Consider the following 10,489-nt stretch of genomic DNA (forward strand, 5'->3'; position numbering starts at 1 on the left):
AGCAAATAATACTAATGTGAGTTTCACGGTAAGCTAAGCAATGAATACTAATGTGAGGTTCACGTTAATCTAAACAAATAATACTAATGTGAGGTTCACGTTAATCTAAACAAATAATACTAATGTGAGGTTCACGTTAAGCTAAGCAAATAATCCCAACGTGAGGTTCACGTTAAACTAAAGAAATAACACTAAGTGAGGTTCAAGTTAAGCTAAAGAAATAATATTAATGTGAGGTTCACGTTAAAATAAACAAATAATACTAATGTGTTCACGTTAAACTAAGCAAATAAGCCTAATGTGAGGTTCACGTTAAACTAAACAAATAATACTAATGTGAGGTTCACGTGAAACTAAACAAATAATTCTAATGTGATGTTCACGTTAAAATTAAACAAATAATTCTAATGTGATGTTCACGTTAAACTAAACAAATAAAACTGATGTGAGGTTCACGTTAAGCTAAGCAAATAATCCTAATGTGAGATCAACGTTAAACTAAAGAAATAATACTAATGTGAGGTTCACGTTAAACTAAAGAAATAATACTAATGTGATGTTTACGTTAAAATAAACAAATAATACTAATGTGAGGTTCACGTTAAACTAAACAAAGAATACTAATGTGAAGTTCACGTTAAACTAAACAAATAATACTAATGTGAAGTTCACGTTAAACTAAGCAAATAAGCCTAATGTGATGTTCACGTTAAACTAAACAAATAAAACTGATGTGATGTTCACGTTCAACTAAACAAATAATTCTAATGTGAGGTTCACGTTAAGCTAAGCAAATAATCCTAATGTGAGGTCAACGTTAAACTAAACAAAGAATACTAATGTGAAGTTCACGTTAAAATAAACAAATAATACTAATGTGAGGTTCACGTTAAACTAAACAAATAATACAAATGTGAGGTTCACGTTAAACTAGGCAAATAATCCTAATGTGAGGTTCACGTTAAACTAAACAAATAATACTAATGTGACGTTCACGTTAAACTAAACACTGTGAACCAAACTGAATTATAGGTTTCTTGCAGTCTTTCTCTCATCATAGTGTTTTTGTGATTTATAGTGTGATTTTATACTGTGTTTTCCTTCTCCTTTTTCCGATTCCTATATTTATATTTTTCTTTTGTTGTCTATTTCTTGTGTTTTTAATTAAATATTTAACTCAAGTGTGACGTACGAATAATACGATGCTAGCCCAGAGTACGGCCCCGAGTCACGTTTTCTCTTATTTAATTAATCAAGTATTGGACAGTTAACAAAAAAGAAACTTCTCGAGAACTGTATATAATATGAGAGAGGATTATAGAGAGCAACAACAAAAAGAATAGAAATACCATTTACACAAAACTACGCAACTGTTTCATAATTACGAAACAGAATTGAATATGTAAAGGAATTTAGTTTTTGCCTGCACTCAAACATCTATAAATTTCTATTTCTTTTGCAACCTGATGTTGTAAACCTTTGATATTTCAAATATAGATTAAGCCAACTGCAGAAATTATAGTTTGAAATATCTAAGGTCTACGAATACGATTTTAGATTGTAAAAACATAGGGATTTGAAAATCAGAGTTTGTGGCAAAATCAAAATTCAATAATAAAATCTAAAACACTTATAATCCTTGAAAAGTTTAGAATGAAAGTTTAAGATAATTGGTTTTTCCGTAATATACGTTTAAAGTGCTGATTTCAAAATAAAACTATAAAATACTAAATTTGCGTTGGTTGATCTTTCAGATTTATTTTAGCGTTGTCTTGCTCCCGGCGTTTGCCGCGTTAAGGCATTCTTGTCAACAACTTTTTTGCTAAGCAAAAATATAGCAAAAATGAAGCAAGAATTGTGGAAAACTGTATTTTGTAAAAATATGTCTCTTACTGGTCATAACGTCGATTTATGCACGCCCAGGGTCTAAAACTAAATTCATGTTTGATCGACTTTTCTTTATATTTAGAACTCTTAATATCAAATAAGATCCACTGTCTAATTTTTCAGATCAAAGTGTGGAAAACAACCCTTTGCTTCTTACGTAGTAAGAAAAAAACAAGATATTTTATACTTAATCCTACTTGGAAGGCTTTCTTTACAATCGAAGTTCAACAAATAGTGCACTATACCAAAATATTCATAAAAACTGAAGAAAAAAAATCTTTTATAAACTCATCTCTAATTGCTATACAGATAAAAAACAACCTTTGATTGATTAAGGATAATCAGTCAAAGGTTGAAGACATATTCTTTTTTTCTCTACAGAAACGTTTGTAATTGTTGATAAAATTGTGCAGAAAGGAACTGGGTTTTCGCCACAAACAAAAATTTTTCTAATCCCTAAATCTGTACAACCTGATTTTGTGAACAACTTTATCATCTCCCGCCAGTAAACCAATTTCCAGCAGCTAAATCTGGTATAACAGCAGATAAACTGGATTTCAAACTGACACATATTTGATATACCAAAAATTTATTGTTTGAAAAATCAAAGGTCTACGAGATCGGGTTGTTAAGGTAAAGGGCTTAGAAAATCAGAGTTTGTGTCAAAAATTCAATTCTTCTGTATACAGTATATATAATACTCCAGTTTTTCGGCAATTTGAACACCATTTTAGAGATAAACACGTGGATTTCTCTGCCACCCTTGATCAGTCAAAGGTTTGAATCCTATGAAGAAAAGAACTAACTATATTATATTGCTATTTTACCCACAAAGGATGAGACTTAAAGACTGTAAAGACGACCTGCAGAACTCCTTAAATATGATAATTCCAAGGTTGAATAAAGTCATCTGCCTTGAATATGCTCGTTTAAAGGGAGTGACCGGCTATGTAAAGTAGTTGAACTGTGTATGCAGTGTTGTAGAAAACTTCTTTCGGATTTATTTGAGACATATTACACTTTTTTAAGATCTGTAAATCCTGAGTTTGAGTGCAAATTCGTCGTTCAAAACTCCTACTTTGAGGGTTGATAAGTTTTCAGAATTAGTTTTGTTTTAATTATTAAATAACGACAACGAAAAATAAAGTAAAAATCATACAGTAATCTAATTAGATGGTTAGGAACATAATTCACTAAGAAATTTGTCAATAAATCAATGCTAAAATCGATTATTTCGTTATTATTATTATATTGAATTTATTATTTTCTTTGAATTTATTCGCAGATTTCTTCAAATTCTTCAAATGTCGTCTTTTCAATACTAATTTTAGAAAATCTGCGAAAATCTTTGTGAATAATTAGAAACCAGAATAACGAGAAAATAGAAACTAATAATTAAACAAGATTACTTATTTTCGATGATAAGATTAATTTTTATTTTCTCAACATGTTCCTATACATGACGTCTGTAGTTTATTGTAAAACTTTTTTACATTTTATGTCGTCGTTATTTAAAGATTTAAAAAAAAACTAATTCTGAAAACGTATCCACCCCCAAAGTAGTGTGACATTTTTTTAAATAAAATGTCACATATAGATAAGCTAAAATGTATGTTCCTCTCATGAATGTTTAAAAACCTTCAAACTTTTACATCCTGATCTCTAAATGTTTAAATTACTGTCTCAGCATAGCAACGAAAAATACAGTTTGGTTTTCACCATGCATTGCAACATATTTCCATATTTCTACTTTATACCTACAAGCCCAGCGCAGTCAACTAGGCCGTACGCCAGACCAATCCTTTACCAGCTTATTACGTACAATTCTAAACCAACCAATAGAGCCATGTAAGTCAAGGAATTTTGGTATCTATAGTATGTTATTCTATATATATGTGTGCGCAAATGCAAACCTTTTAGTATAAAAACTATGTATGTTACATGTATTATCACTCTATAATGGCACTTCATACTGTACACTCTATTCTCTACCTTTATGAAATATATTCTGACAGATAAAAGTAAGTCTTTTTATATAGTTTTACATATAGAGTCTATAATCAGAGATTTTCAATCTTTGAGAGAGCTTAACAAAAGAGTGTTAAAGTATTGCAAACCAAATCTGCTTAGACTTTGCGTGGCTTTTGTTGTTTACAAGACAATCTTAGGGAATAGTTTCAGAGTTAATATATATAGTCAACTTGTCAAGTATAGATATTATTATAGTTAGATATTTTAACTTAAAACATTCAGATTTACATTCCGATTATATAAGATATAGTAAAGCTTCATTTCTAGGCAAAAATCAATATCTGAAAAAACTAGATATGTTGCAGTAGGAGTTTTGAATGTCGAATTTGCGCTCAAAATCAGGATTTACAAATCTTTAAAAAGTTTGATATGTATCAAATGAATCCGAAAGAAGTTTTCCACAACACTGCATACTCAGTTCAACTACCTTACATAGCCGGTCACTCCCTTTAAGGTCTTATTTAATGATTTGGCAAAGAAAGAAACAAGTTTATAGTTGCCTAGGGAGCCCTGAATATAAAGAAAAAATACATTTTGTATAGTCGTCTCTGAAGTCTCATCCTTTGCGGGTAACCCTGTATCAGATAGAAAAAATATTTAATTTTTCTTCGAAAAAAGCTTGAATTAAAAACCCCCTTTTATAAAATGGACTGGCCCTTTGGGCTTTTTGCAGAAAGAGAAATAAATAAATTTACCATTTTAAAGACGCCCCTCTCAGGTCGTCTTCTATAAACCATTGTTATGAAAAGTAAAAAGCGTCCGGATATCAGATTAGGTCTCGGCTTTGATTCCAAAATACGTAGTACGTACAGAACACAAAATATTTTTTTCAGCATTGGATTAATAAAATGAGTCAAAAATTCAATGATTGATCAATAATCTTTTTTATAATAATGGACCTAGAAAACGACCTCAAAGAAGCATCCTTGGAATATAGCAAATTAATTTTTTCTCTTTCGGCTTTGCGCATCATTACTAATAATGCTTTGTACATCATTACTAATAATGCTTTGCACATCATTTAATGCTTTGTACATCATTACTAATAATGCTTTGCACATCATTACTAACAATGCTCTGCACATCATTAGTAATAATGCTTTGCGAATCATTACTAATAATGCTTTGCGCATTATTACTAATAATGTTTTGCGAATCATTACTAATAATGCTTTGCGCATTATTACTAATAATGTTTTGCACATCATTACTAATAATGCTTCGCGCATCATTACTAATAATGTTTTGCACATCATTAGTAATAATGCTTTGCGCATCATTAGTAATAATGCTTTGCGCATTATTACTAATAATGCTTTGCACATCATTACTAACAATGCTTTGCACATCATTACTAATAATGCTTTGCACATCATTACTAATAATGCTTTGCACATCATTACTAATAATGCTTTGCACATCATTACTAATAATGCTTTCCGCATCATCACTAATAATGCTTTATGCATCATTACTAATAATGCTTTGCGCATCATTACTAATAATGTTTTGCACATCATTATTAATAATGTTTTGCACATCATTACTAATAATTCTTTGTACATCATTACTAATAATGATTTGCGCATCATTACTAATAATGCTTTGCGCATCGTTACTAATAATGCTTTGTGCATTATTAGTAATAATGCTTTGTGCATTATTACTAATACTGCTTTCCGTATCATTACTAATAATGCTTTGCGCATCATTACTAATAATGAGTATCGATAAATGACTTCATATCAAATGAGTAGTTTAAAAAAGTGATAACTACTATATACCTATAAATAAACTCAATATTTTCTCTCAGTTGGAATTGAATCTTTGCCACAAATTCTGATCTTCTAATCCCTATATCTTTGCAACACAGCCTCGAATCCTTAGATATTTCAAACTCTATGAATTCTGTAAGATCAATAACCAAAGTTTTTAACATTAAAGGTTTGCGCCATTAGGTTGCAATGAAATACGGGTTAAAAACTCAATTCCTTAATAATAAAGATCTTCAAGGGGAGGGGGCATAAAATTCGTTCAAATGCTAAGCCCACCCTGGATAAAAACCTGAATATGGACCTACTTAAATGACAATTTTTATGATAAGTATTGCTGCTTGTTTAGCTTCTAAATTGAGTTTAAAGTAAACCTGAATTGTCTTGTATCTTTATTTTCAAGATGAATTATACCCAAGAAATCCAATATTCGTAATTGTCGCAATATTTTTGGGAAAGAAATGATAGAGTCCAAAAATGAAATAAACAAAAAAATTATGCATATAAAAAATATTAAAGATTCTACAATCTACATTTACCAAAAAAGGTGTAGGGTAGGTAGATAAAGATAATTAAAAGCCGAATCTATATATAACAAAGTTTTGGCTCATATATATTTGTATAATATATGTGTATAATGTATATGTTTATAAATATGTTCTGGGATAAAATCATGATTTAATACCAATGGCGGGTAAATGGCGGGTTTGAATACGACTATTCGTTAATTCATAAGCTTGGGCAACGCCGGTCACTCTAGCTAGTAACCCATAAATTGAAATAATTCTGATGGAAGGTTTTTGAGCTTAAGTAAAAAAAAATTATGTATTCATTTATATGAAAGTAACATGATTTTTCCATTAATTCTTTAAAGCCTCCATTTGGAATTTTACGTAGTTCTACCGCCATTTGATAGGTTTTTGTTTTTGATTAAAAAATATGTATTTTGATTTAGCCCATGGGTTTAAAATGAAAATTAACTAAGTGGTCAGTTAGTGAAAGAAAAGTATTCATTTAATTTTTTTTGTATAAGTTTCATATTATCATCAAAGCAATATCTAACGGTTCTCTCTATTTTCTAACGGAATTTTCTGTTCATATTCAGAAACATCCATTCGTTGACGGGACTTCGCCCACCCCTATTGTTAAACCGGTGTCCTCATGCGACAGTTCATCCTCCCTCATGGGATTCAGCTATTTAAACACAATTATAGACATAAAAATAAATTTGAAAACATTTAAAAGTATTGGTTTATATAAATAAATGCCTATTAAGGTCTTCAATGTCACAAATATCGTTTTACTTTCAAATTATCAGATAATTAATACTTCTCCATGTCACTGTGATTTGAGGGTTCTCTTGAGCAAAAATATATGAGAATTTTGAAAATTTCTTCTTAAAAATCAAAGCTAACAACAAGTAATTTAAAGTGCTAAAATGTACATGTAAAGGGATACAGAAAGGCATAAGTGAGTAGAACGGTAAAATCAAAGCCCAAGGCGCTGCGACATTTCAAAGTCGACACCACTCTCTTAAAAATTGACGAGACTTTTTCTAAGCAGACTGAATCTATGTGATGACACAGGACTAGACGAGAAGAGAATGAAGAATGTCGGTATTGTTTCTCCATATCCCTGAATATATTGGTTGGTTGGATTCCGCCAGCCTCTATACTGGAGGCTGACTGGGGGAATGTCCTCAGGCAAGCGAGGCAGGGGCCCTAGTGAAGGCCTAAGGCCAGTGGTTTGTAAGCACCGGAGTAGTAAGTTGCATCTTGTAGTGTTTATTATTAATTTATACAATATTATTTAATAATTAAGGGTCAAATCGTAACAAAATTTAAATGGATCTCTACTAGATATATATGTTTGATAGATGGTTAAATTAAAACGCGTATTAACACTTGTTGCGAATAAAGAAGGAAAATCAATATACTTAATATGTTGTGTGTGGTTAAAGGGGGGGGGGTCGGTAGTTTATTTTTAACCAATATTACGTCATGCAAGTTATTTCATGTATTACTGCTTGAAATCAATGGTTGAATTTAAATTAAAATATTTAAAGATTTATTTATGCTTGCCAGGAGATCATGAGATGGTCTAGTTTCCTCTTCATAATACAAAAACTCTTTTTAAACTAGATTTTATTTATTGTTTACCATTATGTAAACTTGTAAACTGTATTCTTGATCATTGTAGTAAACTTTGTTCTTCTCTATTTAACTATATTCTTGATCATTGTAGTAAACTCTGTTCTTCTCTATTAAACTACACTGTTAGAAATGCCATTTTGTAAATTTTCAATATCATCATATTTCAGGCCAATATAATGTTCTTCTCTATTAAACTATATCCTTGATCATTGTAGTAAACTTTATTCTTCTCTATTAAACTGTATTCTTGATCATTGTAGTAAACTTTGTTCTTCTCTATTTAACTATATTCTTGATCATTGTGGTAAACTTTGTTCTTCTCTATTTAACTATATTCTTGATCATTGTAGTAAACTCTGTTCTTCTCTATTAAACTATATTTTTGATCAACTTTATAAGGAATAAAACACGCAGATTTAACAGTTCGGTACTTGTCCCAGCAAGCTGTGACAATCACAATTTTACAGATTAAACATAAATTTTTCACTTTTTCTTTTTTATTCTTTGAAAAAATATGAAGGACAGCTCTGTAAGTTTAAATATTATTAAATCACCAAAAGGCGATTAAATTCAAATTGAAGAAATCGAACCCCTTTATCACTGGTTAGTCCAGGGTTAAATCTGTTGTTTAAGTAAAAACAAGTCTTTCTAAATAAGTTATAAACATTGTTGTTTAGTGAGATACATACTGTTGTTAATGAGTTATAAACACTGTAGTTTAATAAGTTATAAGTACTGTTGTTCAATAAGTCATAAGCACTGTGGTTTAATAAGTTATTAACACTGTTGTTCAATAAGTTATAAGTACTGTGGTTTAATAAGTTATTAACACTGTTGTTCAATAAGTTATAAGCACTGTTTTTTAATGAGTTATAAACACTGTTGTTCAATAAGTTATAAGTACTGTGGTTTAATAAGTTATTAACACTGTTGTTCAATAAGTTATAAGTACTGTGGTTTAATAAGTTATAAACACTGTTGTTTAATGAGTTATAAACAATGTTTATTATCACTGTTGTTTAAAAGTTATAAACACTGTTGTTTAATACGTTATAATTAAACACTGTTGTTTTATGAGTTATAAACAATATTGTTTAATAAGTTATAATTAAACACTGTTGTTAAACGAGTTTTAAACACTGTGGTTTAATCAGTTATAATTAAGCACTGCTGTTTAATAAGTTATAAACACTGTTGTTTAATAAGTTATAAGCACTGTGGTTTAATAAGTTATAAACAATGCTGTTTAATGAGTTTAAAAATTGTAAATGTGACCTGAATGGGGGATTTTTTTTTTATGAGAAATAATGCTTCTGGTGTTTTATGAGTTACTATTGGGAACCCAGCTTTGCTAGCAAAGTAGCAAAGTTAGTTTCTTCTCAGCATATGCTGAGAAGAAACTAACTTTTCTCTTTAAAAGTCAACAGAACCCACTCAACTTTTTAAAATTTTAAAATCAAGCTAACCTGGCCTAACCAGGGCTAGATTCGTCCGGTTTTATAAGTTTTAATTGATTCAAGTTTTGATCTTTAATTCAAAAGAGAAAAAGCAAAAAAATCAGGTTTATTTGGAAATCAAAATTCACAGCTTGCTGCCTTAATTTATACATTATTGGACTTTAATAAAACACAACAATTAAAAATACTTTCATGACTGTAGAAGATATATATTAAGAAGATTGCTGAACATGCTGAAAAGATCCATACTCAAGAAGAAGATATATATTAAGAAGATTGCTGAACATGCTGAAAAGATCCATACTCAAGAAGAAGATATATATTAAGAAGATTGCTGAACATGCTGAAAAGATCCTTCTCAAGAAGAAGATATTTATTAAGAAGATTGCTGAACATGCTGAAAAGATCCATACTCAAGAAGAAAAGGATTAGACAATGAAAAGAAAATATTTCTAAATCAGAAATGTGATTTTCTCTTTATAAGATTCAATAATTCTAGTTTCAAAGCATAAAATCATGCTGGATATTGCACACGTAGATCCAGATGCTGGATATTGATCACATAGATCCAGATGGCTCTGATAAGTTGCATCAAGTTTTTAGACAAGTCGGCATTGAAGTGTTGCAACGCCTTGGCATTTGATTTTACCTCACTGACTCACTTTTGCTTTCTTGTTGCCCTAGAAATGTACATTTTAGAACTCTAAAGCACTTGTTTTAGCTTATGGTTGGGAAGAAATTATTTTGAAAAATTATCATTTATTTTTGCGTGATAGCTCGCAGCATTAGGATCACTGTGATGTTGAAACTATGTGAAGATTACGTTAACGATTATTTTAATTATAAATATCATCAAAATTCATCTAAAATTTGATTTACATAGTTTAAGGTCGAAACTGTAACGGTCAGCTACAGCAACTGAATTCTGAATATCCCATACTGCACAAACTTTTAAATTGAGGCTTAACGCCATAAATCGGGGAAAGTTTTCTATCCCTGGCACTAATGAGGCAATAACCTATAATGTGCAATAGGGAACTAGATCAACTCTAGCTTGTTCCAGCTCGGATGACAAAACTTTTGAAACGTGTGACTTTGGGCTTAAACGATTTTTTCCCTGTGATGGTTCAACCTTGACTTTGGATACCTCTTGAAAACTGACAGAAATTAAGACACTTTTAACTGATTC

The sequence above is a fragment of the Eurytemora carolleeae genome, unplaced genomic scaffold, assembly GCF_000591075.1.
Source record: "Eurytemora carolleeae unplaced genomic scaffold, Eaff_2.0 scaffold151, whole genome shotgun sequence".
Classification (NCBI taxonomy): Eukaryota; Metazoa; Arthropoda; class Copepoda; order Calanoida; family Temoridae; genus Eurytemora; species Eurytemora carolleeae.